The 15,907-nt window shown below is 42.3% G+C and overlaps 1 protein-coding gene across 1 annotated transcript in view; it reads right to left on the bottom strand.

Annotated features, from left to right (window-relative positions):
* The window catches only part of CTTNBP2 (cortactin binding protein 2), a 178,545-nt gene that overhangs the window by 108,252 nt on the left and 54,386 nt on the right, over positions 1-15,907 (bottom strand).

Here is a 15,907-nt window from a genome sequence, read left to right as displayed (position 1 = left end):
TGAAACAAGAGGTCACAAGGGCAATTCCTGGTCAGGGCACATGCCCAGGTTGCAGGTTTGACCCCCAGTAGGGAGCGTGCAGGAGGCAACCGATCAATGTTTCTCTCTCATCGATGTTTCTCTCTCTCTATCCCTCTCCCTTCCTTTCTCTCTAAAAAAAAAAAATCAATGAAAACATATTTTTAAAAATAAAAATAAAAAGACTCTAGAAAATTTAAGAAGATATAAATATCTTGCTCTGGCCAGGTACTTCAGTTGATTAGAGCATCCCGATACACCAAGGTTACAGGTTTGCTCTTTGGTCAGGGCACGTTTAAGAAGTAACCAATGAATTCATAAATAACTGGAAAAACAAATCATTGTTTCTCTCTGTTTCTATCTGTCTGTCTGTCTCTTTTTCCTTCTCTTTCTCTCTTTCTCTCAAATCAATTCTAAAAAGTACATATTTTTTTAAAAAGATATAAATATCTCATCATTGAAGGGCATTAAAATATAGTTCATAGAATCCCAGGAAAGAATGCAACCTCATTTTACTGTCAGTCTATCAGCGTCAAAGTTAATTGCACATCCACATGACACTAAATGCAATTTTAGGTAATTAGCCTACAACAGTCTTCACATAAAATTGGAAATAGCAGTAGAAATATATTGAGAACTAGCCACATTTTCCCAACGCAGGTCATTTAGAAGAGCCTCTAGAAAAAAATTATTCTATGTCACTGCTAGTGAAAAATGAAATTACTTTATTATAAAGCAAGCTTAATGTCCAAAATGTTAAGCGTGTTTTCTAAAGATATATTACATACATTTCCTGACGTTGGAAGCAACCACTCTGAACTAAACTTTTCCATTTTCAGACCACTGTCAGCTAACAACTACAAACACAAGTGCAAATGACCTTGTTTTTCCCTATTACCAAATCACATCAATTAGGAGATGTTATTTACAAGAAGTCCAATTTCACCATTAAATCTAAGCTAGCTTTCAGAGCATCATTTGAAACTTAAAAGTTAACATGGTTTATGAATCAAAAAACATTTGATATTTCTAGATTCTTATGTAATCAATACACCAAATAAGTATCACTTCAGAGATGCAATTTCAAAAGCAGTTTCATTTTGTCTTTCACTTATTTCTTAATTTGTATTAATGTAAGTAACTCATCCCTCAGCCCTGGATGAAAACCTCAGAAAGCCCCATGGTTTTTCTAATTACTTTTATCTAATACAAGTCTTATAGTCACTTTAAGACACAAAACAGTCTCCTTTTGGCTATTAGAATATCCAGCTTAGTGTACGCCAGCTTCCCTTCCCCAGCCGGCTAGGCTCTGCAGCAGGTTTAACATGCACCACTCGGGAAGGGAGAGTTTATGAAAACCGCTCTCTTTTTATCCAAATCTTCTCGCCCTTTCTAAGTGTTTTAGCCCTCTCTGGGTTGGAAGGGACTGGAGGTAGATGGTGAAGATGGAGGTGAGAGGAGCAGGAACATTCCACCTGACTGGTTCGCCAGCCTTACCAAGGAGGGTGGTGAATACTTAAAGACTGCTCTTTCCCATAGAGCGCTTGGTAACTTTAGAGGACCATGCCTTCTCCCACTGCTGAGGTCTCTTCATCCATAGTTTCCTAACGTAGGTCATACGTTTAGGACAGGAAACATAATCTGTGGGGTCCAGTAAAAAATTAAAACACAAAGTTGTTTGTTTAAAAAATAAAGAATTTCAAGATGGTGACAGCACACCATTTAACCACCCAAACATGTAACCCTTTGCCATGACGTAGGTTGCACACCCATGAAGCTAGCCTTGCACACACTCCTTATGTATAACATCTAGAAAGCAGTTTTAGTGGGCTGAGGTCTCCATGTTCTCTAACAACCAATTATAATTACTTGATGTCTCTCTATTAAATAGGACCTGAATCAATCTCATTTCAACTCTTTGATGTCCATGGCCCAACATAGTCTATAGGAAACACTCATGAATCTTCATCTAAACAAAACCTGGCAGTTCAAGATGACCATTGAAATAAACATTCTGTCATTTCCACAGGATTCCTGCTTTTCATCTCCACCCCCATTCAGCCTACCAAGGCCTTCAGGAAAAACTTAAGTCATTAATTTGTGTCCTTGAAGCCCTTTTCTCTCAACTTGAAATGAAGGGAGAAGCAACTGGATGGGGCAGGACTCAGCACAATTCTCTCCAAAGAAAAGCTCTTTCATAAGAACCTTTCTCTTTAATCTCCAACAACTACATTCTTTTATTCCCTCAACTGGAGGCCCAGTGCACGAAATACATGCACTGGTAGGGTCCCTAGTGGCTGGTGGCAGCTGGCCAGGGCCTCCCTCCCTTCCCCCCGCCAGCCCCGCCCCCTGGTCGATCTCCCGGTAGAGGGGACAATTTGCATACTACACTTTTATTATACAGGATGTGGGCAAAACTGGATTTCAAAATTTCTTCTGGAAATTTTGTATCTTTGTCCTCACTTTAGTATTCGATATTTATCATTATGGATCCCCTGCTGAAGCTTATATTTTAACAACCAATTATAATTACTTGATGTCTACTCACACATCCAACCTATTTTATGATGCACAATACTTTTAACACATTCAATCCATTTCTTGATCACATAGGCTCTTCTTAAATCAGAGCAAACTTTTGATAAGTAGATTAAATCATGGACCTATTTCCAATTTAAATAAATTTTATGGTCAGAAAATATTTAATACTTTTTTTTTTTTTAACCAGTGTGAAACAGTTGTGTGTTATGTTTTGTTGGGTTTTGTTTTGTTTTAATTTTAACTGATAGTGACATTGTCAAATGTGGGAAAATTTTTTTTCTGCTGGAAATGTTAAATTGTGTTCAGGATCATCAACACAAAACTGTCAATGATTTTCTTTGCAAATATAGATTGACATTTAACTTTTACTACAAAGTGCAAGATACACACATTTGGTTCTTTTAAGAGTAGAAGTAATGGCTCTGTATTTGCTGCCATTCAGTTCAAATTATTTTCTGAGTTCCTTGTGATTTTGTGTTTGACATATGAATTACAGAGAAATGTTTTTCTTTTTTTTTAATATATATATTTTTTATTGATTTATTACAGAGAGGAAGGGAGAAGGAGAGAGAGTTAGAAACATCAATGAGAGAGAAACATCGATCAGCTGCCTCCTGCACACCCCTTCCCGGGGATGTGCCCACAACCAAGGTACATGCCCTTGACCAGAATCGAACTTGGGACCCTTGAGTCCAAAGGCGACGCTCTATCCACTGAGCCAAACCGGTTAGGGCGAGAAATGTTTTTCAAAAATTTCCAGATATTTAGAGTTTTCCTAAATAGCTTATTGTTATTGATTTCTCATTTAATTCTGTTGAGGTCACTGAACACATTATACAAATACAAATGTCAATTAAATTTAAGATGATTGATAATGTTATTCATATGTTATTTTTACTATCAACTACTAGTTGTTTATGAACAACTGATGGAGGTATTAAATTTTATGCTTATGAAATTGTCTGTTTCTCCCTTCAATTCTGTTTCATACATTTTGAGGTTTTGTTACTACTCACATAAGCAATTATGTCTTTGTGATGAGTTCTTTTTATTTCTATAGTATGGAGTCTGTTTTCTATGTGTTTCCTTTATGTTTCTATTCATAATTCACTAGTACAAATACTTTGTGTTATTAAATGCTACCAACTGGTAGGACAAGCCTCCTTCACATTATCAGTTTCCAAAACTTTCTTTGCTAAGTTACCAGTTCATTCGTTTAGATAAAATTTCAACTTATTTTATCAACTTCTAAAAATAAGCAATTATAACTTTGATTGGAATTATGTATAAATTAGACACACATTGGGAGAAAGAAGACATTTTCATAAAATTGAGTCCTACTATTGGGAAATAATCATTTTTAATTATTAGAATTTGCTTTTATATCTTATAAAGGTTTGATATTTTCAAATCTGTTAGCATAAATTTAAGAATAAAGGGATCCTTTTTACATATCCTTGGCAACATCCTCACTTTCCTAGTCATCTGTGTACAGTACATATTTTATTAAAGTTGGTAGGGCAGTGGTTCCCAATCCTGCCTGCTCATCAGGATCACCTGTGTAACCACACACACTCAGCTCTGTCCAACACTCAATCGCTAAATCTATCAAGAGTCTCCTAAGCACTTTGATGCCCCAGCCAAGGATAAGAACTAATAACCAATTTCTTGCTCCTCTTTGCATTTTTATACCATTATTTGTTTTTATGCTGATTTCCAACTAGGTAAGTCTTTAGATCATTTATTTTTCAAGCAGCTTTTGGATGGGAATATTCTATACCTTTGTCAATCTGAGGATGATTTTTCTTTCCTTCTTATATGAACGCCATCTTGTCTGGGTAAAAACATTCTGAGGTGGTATCCTTCCATAGAAATATGTGTTGTTCAATCACCTGTGTCTGGCATTTTACATAGTGCATAGGAGCAAGGAAGTCCAAGGCCAGGCAGACTTTTCTCGCTTTCAGGTAAGCCTTCTGCTTTTCCGCCTGATTAAATCAATTATTTTTCTACCCTTAAAATTAATATATAACATTTAAAGTTATTCCTAGTGTTGGCTGGTATTGCCCTGGCCTGTATGTAGCCTTTTTAATCTAAAGATTCTGCTACATTTTGTTTGCAGCATCCATCATTCCATTTGTTCTAGTCTCTTTCAAAAACATCTATTTCTCTCCTATTGGATCTCCATTTTCTCTTGTCCATACACACACACACACACACACACACACACATACACACACTAGTGGCCTAGTGCACGAAATTCATACACATTAAAAGGGAATTAAGTAGAGGAAATATTTTAATGTTACTATTTGCCCTTTCTCTATAATAGAAGTGTCAGACGAAAGAAAATTAGTAAAATGTATATGAAAATCTCCCTCCCGTCAGAGTCTGGGGCGCACCGCGGGACCCAGAGTTAAGTCCCTGCCCACCCGCATGCGCTTCAAAATTGCACGAGACCCAGGCCCGGCCAGCCCCACCCCCAATGAGTGAGATCCAGACCTGGCCGGCCCTATCCCTGTCAAGCCCCGCCAGGTGGGGGGCGCAGCCTCAGGTCCCCTGTCAAGCCCCACTGGGCGGGGAGTGCAGCTTCAGGTCCCCCGGCGCAGCCTCAGGTCCCCCGGCCCGGCGCCAGGGCAGGGGGTGCAGCCTGAGGTCCCCTAGCCCAGTGCTAGGGTGGGGGGTACGGCCTGAGGTCCCCTAGCCCAGTGCTAGGGTGGGGGGGTACGGCCTGAGGTCCCCGCCCCGGCCAGGCACCACGCAGCCTCAAGTCCCCGCTGATCGGTCGTTACACGTCACAGTGTGATGACCATTTGCATATTAGCCTTTTATTATTAGGATCTTATTTTCTACTCTATCACTTTATGCCTGAAGCCAATTCCAGCATGTCAGCAGGGCTGAATCATCTGGAGGTGGCTGAGGGCATTTCCCCAAACCTGAAAAGGATGCATAAATTGATTGCTTGCTGACAGACAGCTAAGGGCATTTCAATCTACATGTTATCGCCTCCTCCTGGCCAAACACCTGAACAGCCAGAGGTAGTTTCACCAATCTGACAATGGATTTATGTACTAAACCCTGGCCTTTGAAATGTATATCTACCTTGCCTTAGGGCAATTTGGGTTAATAAAAAGCAAGGGGTCCTGAGACAAGGAGAACTTGGTTTCTTTAGCCAAGCTCCTCTGGCTCCCCATAATGCCTTCCAAAATTGTGTTTCGTCTCTGGACTCTTATTTAATTTACACACAGAGCTTCTCCAGATTCCTGAACCCTTCTAGATGCTGGATCAAGAACCCCGGCAACTTTATTCCTTTCCTTTGGGTTCTGGGAGATCTTAATTTTATTATGGATTCAATTTTTTAATGGTGTTGATTTTTCACTGTTACTTTAATATATGCTTTGATTCTCCTAGTTCATTTTAAATTCTTACAATAACCCTATTAGGTAGGTAGTCTCATACAACAGAGAAGGAAACTGAAGCACTGAGAGGGCAAGGGTTTGTCCCAGGTTGTACGGCTAGAAGTGGTGGACCTAGGAGGCACTCCGTCACTCTGCCCCCAAGATCTCGCCCCCTTCTCTGCTTTCTTTCCTCAGCTTTGCAGACAGTCCTCTCTCTTCATCACGATATGGCTTACCCGCCACTCAGTCACTTCAAAGTCTGTTTCCTTGAATTTTAAGACACAAAGCAGATGCTATCTAAAAATTACTTTCTAAAATTTACTTGTTTCTCGTAATTTTGTCAGATGTAGGTTGTTTCCTTGCATCTTAAGTATTATGTCATTTTCCTTTTTCTAGGCTGCAAAATCTTTCAGATGTCTTTTTTTTATTCTTTTTTTTTTCTGTTTACTCCATCTTTGGACCAGTAAGAGCCAACCCACATCTGGTGTTTACCCATAAGCAGGGCAGGTAGAGTCTCCTCAAATATATTTAACTTTTCAGCTGGTTGCCATTAATATGCTTCTCTAATAAAGCGATTCAGTGGGCAGACTGAGGCCAATTTACATGGCTGTGTTCCTTTCAGCAGAGAGTAAGAGGAAGTTAGAGCCACAGTCCCTGCAAAGGATTTGAATATAGACTCTGCCACTTCCAAATTATGTAAATTTAGGCTGATTACTGTATTCTCCTGGGCCTTCACTGGTTCCATGAGGATAACAGCTACCTAACCCAAGGTTTTGTTGTTCTGAAGGATTAACCCTTTGCACTCGCTTGTTTTCTCGATTCCTTTATTCTAATGCTAACCCTGTCTAGTCACACTCGACATCCGAGTGCAAAAGGTTAAAGAAATAATGCATGTAAGGCACTTGGCTGTGCCTGGACAACCATGAACATATAGCAATAGCTATCATTTCTATAATGATGACACTCTTTCTAGCTTGTCTTTGCCTATTTTTATATCCTTTAGATTATCTCACAGAAATGGGAAGTTGGGGATCAGATGCCAGTGCTGAAGTCTCCATATTATTTAGAGCTCCCAGAAGTCTGTCAAGCCTGTAGTGTGCTGGGAGATGATTTTCAGGTGTGTGCCCACATGTGTGCTACTCTTCTGTCTCTCCTATTGCATCACATCCCTTAAGGGAAAAGGCTGTGCTTCTAAGGTCCATTATTCTAGAGCCCCCTCCGTGTATGCGGGAGGCCAAGCACTGCGGGTGCACGCATAAATTGCTACACAAGAGAAGAACCAACATGCCTATGGGTGGAAATGAACTCATTATCATCCAACAGTTACAGAAACACGTGTGAATATGACACTCCATGGGTAGAGAAAATATAAATAAATTATTTTGAGAGATTTTTTTTAAAAAAAGATTACAGAGTAAAAAGCAAAGACTTAGAACAAAATAATACAGAATCCTATTTCAACACCACCCTTTAGTACATTAAATCAGCTCTAATGTAAATCAAATGACATGTTCTGAAGCACCAAATGTAGAGAAAGAAGATACTGTTATACCATTAACTTTAGAACCTTTGCCATTAATAATGGGTGTAATTTGGAGCTTTCGGGGTGAATTTTCAGGATAAATATTCTATTTGTGGCTCTGACATAAATGTACTTCATTTGCTGAAGTTCTAAGTCATATGCTTCATGCCAAGCTTTCTAAAGCTTCTAGATATTGAGTAAATTGGTAGACTTTTCCAACAAAATAAGTAACCCCATCAAAAACATATCAGATTTTGTGACATTCTAGTGAACCAGCAAAATAACAGCTCCCGGTAAAAAGAAGACTTAGAACATGTGAAAGAAAACTTGTTTCCAATGATTAAAAAGAGAGTAGAATTTGACTTGCTCATCGATTTGTAAAATAAACGTTTGAAATAAGAGGCTTTTGTTGAGTGGCCACATACTGTGCCGAGAAGCAGCGACCACTTGTGGGGGCTGACGAGCCCTGTGCCACGCACACTCGAGGCATTCTGCAGGCACCCCTTCACAGGTGCTGGACCGAAGTCCTGTTCTAACAATCCCCAGACAGGTTCGCCCCCACCTGCATGGTATTCACATCATCATGACTGCACAGAACTACTTTCTTATTTGGCTTTAATCACCTAAGAATTTTAAGTCACAACAAGAAAGAAAAAACAGCATTAAACATCTTTCCTAAAATTGAACATATAAACGATGATCCAAACAACCAACCAACCAAACCTCAAAAAAAAAAAAAAATGCCAGGTAGCTTCCTTGAAATGTTTCAATATTTCAGGAATAATGTAGTTAGCTAATATGACAATTTCAGAAATATCTACTTATTTGTGACTTGAAAAGAAATGTGTGAACAGTTTTAACATAAGCATCCCCACACGCTAATTAAAAAGTGAAAAACAAAGAATTAAAGGCAGCCTCTTGTCTAGTGGGGATAATTTAACAGATAATTTGTGGGGGCAGAGGTTGTAATGAAAATTTTTAAAAATGCTCCCTTTTATAGCAGCAGGAAACATAAGTTCTCTTAATTAAAATTGTAAGTTCCCAGGACACAAAGAGAGAATGATGGAGACAGTTTTGCTCTTGGTGCTGTGCCCTCTCCCAAACCCCTACCACCCCCTCCAACCTTGGACACTAAGGAGTAACTCACCAGTCACAAGAACTGCTGAGCATCTGGAAAACATAGAAAGATCTTACCACTCTCACCTTCCACCAGCTGAAATGATTTACTTGCTATCACCAGCAATCAAGGGAAAAGGAATGCCAATGGTTTGAAAGCAGTCTTTATTCAAACACTGCAAGCAATTTTTACCACCATTAAATGTTCCCCAGTTCTTGAATGCCTACCTGCTGCTATGCCCCACAGCAAACCAGAAAATGGCTGCAGTTGCTAAGAGAGATTCGCTACACAGACCACAGGGCATCCCTGGGAAGAGGCACAGTCCCTGGAGGGTAACTTCATCATATGCCTGCAGTAAAGATGTGCCCCTGGGACAGGTTGCAGATGTGTGAACCGGGGGGCTGGAAGCTCCTAAGCTATTCTTAAGTCAGAGGCACAGGGACCTCTAAGGCAAAAGGTGAGAGCTGATCTTTTTCAAGGAACAGACAGATCTCAACAAGACAAGTGTCATTAGCAGGAACAGGGTAAGAAGCTATTTCAGATCATGCAAATTTGCCCTCCTTTATTGTATCTGATGCAAGGATAGCTGTGAAAATGCTTTGTAAACCATCAACTGTGGTGCACACGTTAGCTGGTATTATTAACATAAAACTGGTCATTTATCAAGGCCTGTTTGTGTTGGTTCACATCAGTAAAAATGCTCAACTACTTGTGTTTCTGCTAGACTTCCTTTTTACATTTCATCATTTATTCAAGCAAGGTCTACACATGGGCCATTTTTCAGCAACCAGCTGCCTTGTCTTCTTTATTCTGCTGGGCATTTGTGAGCAGAATGGGAAGGGAGTACTTAACTAGTCTGTAATAGAGGATACATTATAGAACACTGTAAACATGTGTTATGCATTATGAAACAGTGAAAAGTGTGCGTATTCTCCAAAGGCGTTTAGGCCCAGATGAATGGTAATCATTTCCTGAGTCTCCAGCATGATTTATGACTGGCTGTGATCAATTTCTTAAGAGTAAACCTGAACTATAGTTTTAAATCTATCTTTGTAAGAATCCAACTTCTATTGGTCCAAGCAATGCCACCCACTTTCACACTAAGACTCCGTGGCCTCAGACCAAATGACACCGCTCTTCTGTGTAGGCGGCCCCTGACAGCGCTCCCTGGAATGTGCTGCAGGAAGGAGATCAGCACCCTGCCATCTCCACCCCCGCTCTTCTGGAGCAGCTCCTGAAGACATCTGCTTTTGTCCTCTAATATCCTTAGTCTCCCGTTAATATTCCTGGAGAACACAAGGGCAGTGAAATAACAAATTTAGTTAGGATGGGACTAAGGTCATCAGCCTTTGCCAAAACCAGGTAAGCTCTCCAACGCTGATCAGTTCCAGAGAAGTGTTACACGGCACTGACGCCTGTGGCCACAGTCCCTCAGCCAGGGTAGATAATGCTACCAGTCACATGTCCTTTTCATCCAAACGCCTTCGCTTTGTCCACAAGATCCGATGATGCTCTGAAATGTCTGAGGACATACATCCCCAGGAGCCAAAGGACTAGGAATGGGGTATCCAGACATGCCTGTCACCCATTCCTGTGAGTGACTGTCCCCTGGGGCTAGCCAGCAGGAAAGGACTCAAGTGCAATTTTACTGCCTCTGTGCTAAAGCAAATGATTCAAATGGGACTCACATCCAGAGCCCAGGTCACAGCCCTGCACTCATACCCACTGACCTAACTGCACTTCAGAAGTCCTAAAAGAGGACCTGTCAGGGTGTGTATGAGGCATCATGAGAGTTGTCCGAGCTGATGCAGTACAGCCATGCACTCAGAAGATCCCTCTAAAACTAATCCTGTGCTTGGAAGTCAATGCACAGACTGTTTTGCCTGTATAGTCTATTTTTAAATACTGGTACCAGGCACATGGATACTTGCAGCTGTGTTTGAGAAGTAAAGAATAGCATGTACTTTCTTGACATTAAGACTGGCATCCATAGAAACTATTCCTACTCCATTACAAAGAAATAAAAGTATCAACAGAAAAATCCCCCAAAATGACCCCCCAAAAATCAATTTATTGAAGGAAAAAATCTTAATAGCCCATTTCCAAAATAATTCTTTCTTTAAAACACACACACACACACACACACACACACACACACACACCCGCCCCATCACCACCACCCAGCAGTCTGCCTGCTCTATCTATGAGTCTGTCTCTATTTTGTTTGGTGGTTCAGTTTGTTCATTAAATTCCACATATGAGTGAAATCATATGATATTTGTCTTTCTCTGACTCGCTGATTTCACTTAGCACAATGTTCTCCAGGTCCATTCAAGCTGATACTAAAGGTAAAATTTTCTTCCTTTTTATGGCTGAGTAGTATTCCATTGTGTAAATATACCACAGTTTTTTTATCCACTCATCTACTGATGGGCACTTGGGCTGCTTCCAAATCTTGGCTATTGTAAATAACACTGCAATGAACATAGGGGTACACATATTCTTTTGAATTAAGTGTTTCTGGTTTCTTCAGATAAATTTTTGTAAGTGGAATTGCTGGGTCATGAGTTTTTGCACAGCAGAAGAAACCATCAACATAATGAAAAGACAACTCACTGAATGGGAGAACAGATTCACCAATGACACATCTGATAAGGGTTAATATCCAAAATTTATAAAGAACTTATAAAACTCAACACACACAAAAATACCCCACAAACATTGCAATTTAAAAATGGGCAAAAGAGTAGAATAGACACTTTTCCAAAGAGGACATACAGATGGTCAATGAACATATGAACAGATGCTCAACTTCACAAATCATCAGAGAAATGCAAATTAAAACCACGAGGTATCGCCTCACACCTGTCAGAATGGCTATCATCAATAAATCAACAAACTAGTGTTAGTGAGAATGTGAATTCTCATGCGCTATTGGTGGAAATGCAGATTGGTGCAGCCTCTATGGAAATCAGTATGGAGTTGCCTCAAAAAATTAAAAATAGAACTGCCAAAGTATTTCTTTCTGAAGCTAATTTAGTATTAGTAACAGTCTTTATTTTATTATTATTTCCCAGTGTTAAAATGACCCTAACAAACAAAAGGCGCTTTTTTTTTTTTTAACACACATAAACCACATGAAGTGTACAACAGGTAATCAAATGCTCTTTATGTCATAAAGGGTAATCTAACATAATAATAGGCAAACATGCAAATTGACCGCACCTTCGCTACGCCCACAGCCAATCAGAGCGAACAAGATGGCGGTTAATTTGCATATGCGGGCGCTGAGCAGCCTGGGTCCCGTAAACATCCTCCGGACCCAGGCCGATCAGAGCCTGTAGGCCCGCGCTTAGGTCCTGAGCGGCAGGGGCCCAGAACACCCCCTGGCCAATGGGAGCCTTGGCGGGGCGGGAACATTCCCGTGTCGCCATAGCGACGCGGGAATGTTCCCGCCCCCAAACACTTGCAGAGGTCTGGGGTCTGGGAAACATCCTCCAGACCCAAGCCTCTCAGATCCTGTAGGCCTGCGCTTAGGTCCTGAGCTGCCTGGGTCCCATAAACATCCTCCGGACCCAGACCGCTCAGAGCCTGTAGGCCCGCACTTAGGTCCTGAGTGGCAGGGGCCCAGAATACCCCCTGGCCACTGGGAGCCTTGGCGGGGCAGGAACATTCCCGTGTCGCCATAGCGACGCGGGAATGTTCCCGCCCCCAAACACTTGCAGAGGTCTGGGGTCTGGGAAACATCCTCCAGACCCAAGCTGCTCAGATCCTGTAGGCCTGCGCTTAGGTCCTGAGCGGCCTGGGTCCCATAAACATCCTCCGGACCCAGACCGATCAGAGCCTGTAGGCCTGCACTTAGGTCCTGAGCGGCAGGGTCCCAGAATGCCCCCTGGCCACTTGGAGCCTAAGGGTGCAGGCGCCAAGGGGCTGGGTCCCGCAAACATCCTCAGGACCCAGGCCAGTCCGAGCCTATAGGCCCCTTGCTTAGGTCCTGAGTGGCAGGGGTCCCAGAACACCCCCTGGCCACTTTGAGCCTATAGGTGCAGGAGCCAAGGGGCTGGGGGCGGGGCGGAAACATCCCCTGTCACCATAGTGCCCCCAGCCGCTTGGGAATGCTCCAGCACCAAGAGGCAGTTTGGGTCCATGCCCCCAGCCTGGCTCACATGATGGGGGGCTGGCTGCTGGCCTCTGGGGTGTGTGGAGACCCTTGGTGGCCACCGCTGCGTGCGGCCCAGGGGTCCCTGCATGCCCCCCAGCCTGGCTCCCATGGTCAGGGCTCATACAGGAGGCAACCAATCAAAGTGTCCCTCTCACATTGATGTTTCTCTCTGTCTCTCCCTCTTTCATCCACACTCTAAAAATCAATGGGAACATACCCTCAGGTGAGGATTAAAAAAAAATGCATATCCTATGAAAGACACATCTTGAAAATGCCTAAAGAAAGTTGTCATTTTTTCTTGGTGAAGGGACTGGAGTCTGTGTTGATGAAAACACCTTGGTGGCTGTGGTGACTGGTAGTGGCTGCAGCAGCGGGGTGATGGGGCTGCTGCCTTCCCCTGATCAGCCCGGTTGCCTCCCACAAAGGAGCGTGGGGAGCGGGCCTAAGCCATCAGTAGGACATCCCCTGAGGGCACCCAGTATGTGAGAGGGGGCAGGTTGGGCTGAGGGACCCCCAACCCCAGTGCACGAATATCGTGCACCAGGCCCCTAGTAATAAAATAAATTACTCCTGAAAGCTATCTGTGTTACAGTGTTTTTGCTATGATGCCATTCAGCCACAAAATCACACTAGGAGACCAGCATCAAGGGCTCCAAGTGTATCTTCTAAGGTAAAAAAATTCACCAGCACCTTGACATACTAAGAATCTACCCTAGGATTCATAAGCCCATCAGCCCATGTCTGAGTGGAAGGATCACAAATACATCAGAACACACTATGCTGGGATCCCTATTTTGTTTCTCTCACTCTTCAAGTGTGAAGAACTAGGAAGTAAGAATTGGAAATGAGAGTGAAAAATTGAAAATCCAAACTTACAGACCCTGGGAGAAACGTTGTCCCCAAAGCTGAAACAATACTTGGAGGGAGAAGAATCCCAGGAAGAAATGAAAGCCACTAAACAGCTATGGTTTTGCAACAGCACTGGACTGTTGTTCCTTCATTACAAAGAACTCATCAGTAGAATGAATACCCTTGTCCCTGGATATATGGCCCTGGAGGCTCCCTGCTCCTCATAGGAAATAAACAGCTTTCGGTCTGAATTAATTGAAAAAGTAATGATTGTTTTTGTTTCACAAGGTCATAACTGAAATTTATATTTGAACTACCCTTTGGGGATTAATAGCCTAGATTACCAAATGGTCAAAGAAAAAGGTTAATGATGTTTCCACATGTAAGCTTTTTTTTTTTTTTTCTTAAGTAATGAATGTTTGGGTAAGGTAAGGTATAATTCTAACTGTGGATAAAATATTTACTGGTTATTGTGTTTTCATTTTAAATTCAAACACTTGGAGAAAAAGAAAACAAAATGGCTTATCTAAGAGTTTGGTTATCCGGGAGACTTTGAATCACATGGATAAGTGAAATTATGAGAGCTCATGATTTCTTAAAGTCCTTGGCTCCCACAGCCTTCACTAGAACTCTCCTCAACATCCACATGTCCTCAGACTCCATCAGAACTACCCAAATATCTCAGTGCCTTCCTTTCCCCCAGTGTATCTCCCACTGAAACACTTTACATCTCCATCCAGTGTAGAGCTCACGTTTCTCCAGATGCTATTTCTTCAAACCATTATTTCTCAACTAGAGGCCCGGTGCACAAAATTCATACACTTGGTGTGTGTGGGGGCGGGTCCCTCAGCCAGGATTGCAAGAGGGTGAAGGCCAGGCTGAGGAACCCCACTGGTGCACGATTGGGGCCGGGGAGGGATGCGGGAGGTTGGCCAGCTGGGGAAGGGACCACAGGAGGGCTCCAAGGCGTGTCTGGCCCATCTCGCTCAGTCCCAATCTGCCAAACCCCAGCAGCAAGGTAACCTACCAGTTGGAGCATCTGCCCCCTGGTGATCAGTGCACGTCATAGTGAGGAGTTGAGCAGCCTTAGCATTTCATTAGCATATTACGCTTTGATTGGTTGAACAGCCGACCAGATGACCGGACACTTAGCATATTAGGTTTTTATTATATACGATACTGTAAGCTTGGGTCTATCTAGAATCTTCCATCTGTGCTTTCTTAGGAGGCTGGGCAGTGTTAAAGCACAGAACAGTATATTTTAAAGCCAATACACTTTTAAGTCTATAGACTCATCTGGGTTCATGGAACCATGACAGGTCTAGTGAATCCTATTAGCTAGGAGGAGTCCGATCCTCCTACATGTCCCTAGTTACACAGTGGAAATTCCAAACTTCTTTATGCTCCTAACCCATCCTTGTCTTCCTCGTGACATGCAACCTTGCTTTCCTTCTCCTGCTAGTAATCTTTTTTTTCCCCCCAGCACTCTCAAAATTCTGTTCCTTCCCTTATCTTTCTCACAGGAAACTGTTTCTTTGTCTCTAAGATTAATTAATTCTATCTATGCTTTCTCTTCCCTCCCGACTTCCTTTTATCTTTAAGCTGCTACAAACAGTACTCTGACCAAAACTACTTCCAGCTATGAGGACCACATTCTGCCCAGTGGCTTTGTGTTTGTGTTTCTAATTTTTCACTTTCATTTCCAATTCTTACTTCCTAGTTCTCACGCCTGAAGAGAGGAACGAAATAGGGATGCCATGCATAGTGTGTTCCGATGTATCTGTGGTCCTTTCACCCAGACATGGGGTGATGGGCTTATGAATCCTAGGGTAGATTCTTAGTATGTCAAGGTGCTGGTGAATTTCTTGACCTTAGAAGATACCCATGGAGCCCTTGATGCTGGTCTCCTAATGTGATTTTGTGGCTTAATAGCAAAAACACCCTCCAGGGCTGGCTGATGATTAGATGGCAAATGACTTTCTGGGGAATATGGGAATGTGTCTTCATATACAAACCAACCAATCTAGAGCCCCAGCCCCCTTTATAAATCTCTCACACTTCAAGCCACTATCCCTGGCCCTAACCACCCCAGGGCCAGTCCCTATATCCTGGAGTCTTCTGAAATTGTTCAACCTAGCCAAGCTAAGCCTGCTTACCTTGAGTTACCCATTCCTTCACTGGGAAACCACAATGAAGGCTTTGCCTATGCTGTGCCTCACTCGCTCTACCTCCTGACTGGCCCTGGCGCTTCCCCCGATGGCCCTGTGTGGCAATGCTGTGTTTGCAGTTTCTAGGGATCTGAG

The sequence above is a fragment of the Cnephaeus nilssonii genome, assembly GCF_951640355.1.
Source record: "Cnephaeus nilssonii genome assembly, chromosome: 12".
NCBI classification, from domain to species: domain Eukaryota; kingdom Metazoa; phylum Chordata; class Mammalia; order Chiroptera; family Vespertilionidae; genus Cnephaeus; species Cnephaeus nilssonii.
Note: the sequence above shows the minus strand (reverse complement) of the source record. Positions and strands in the feature narration are given on the sequence as shown.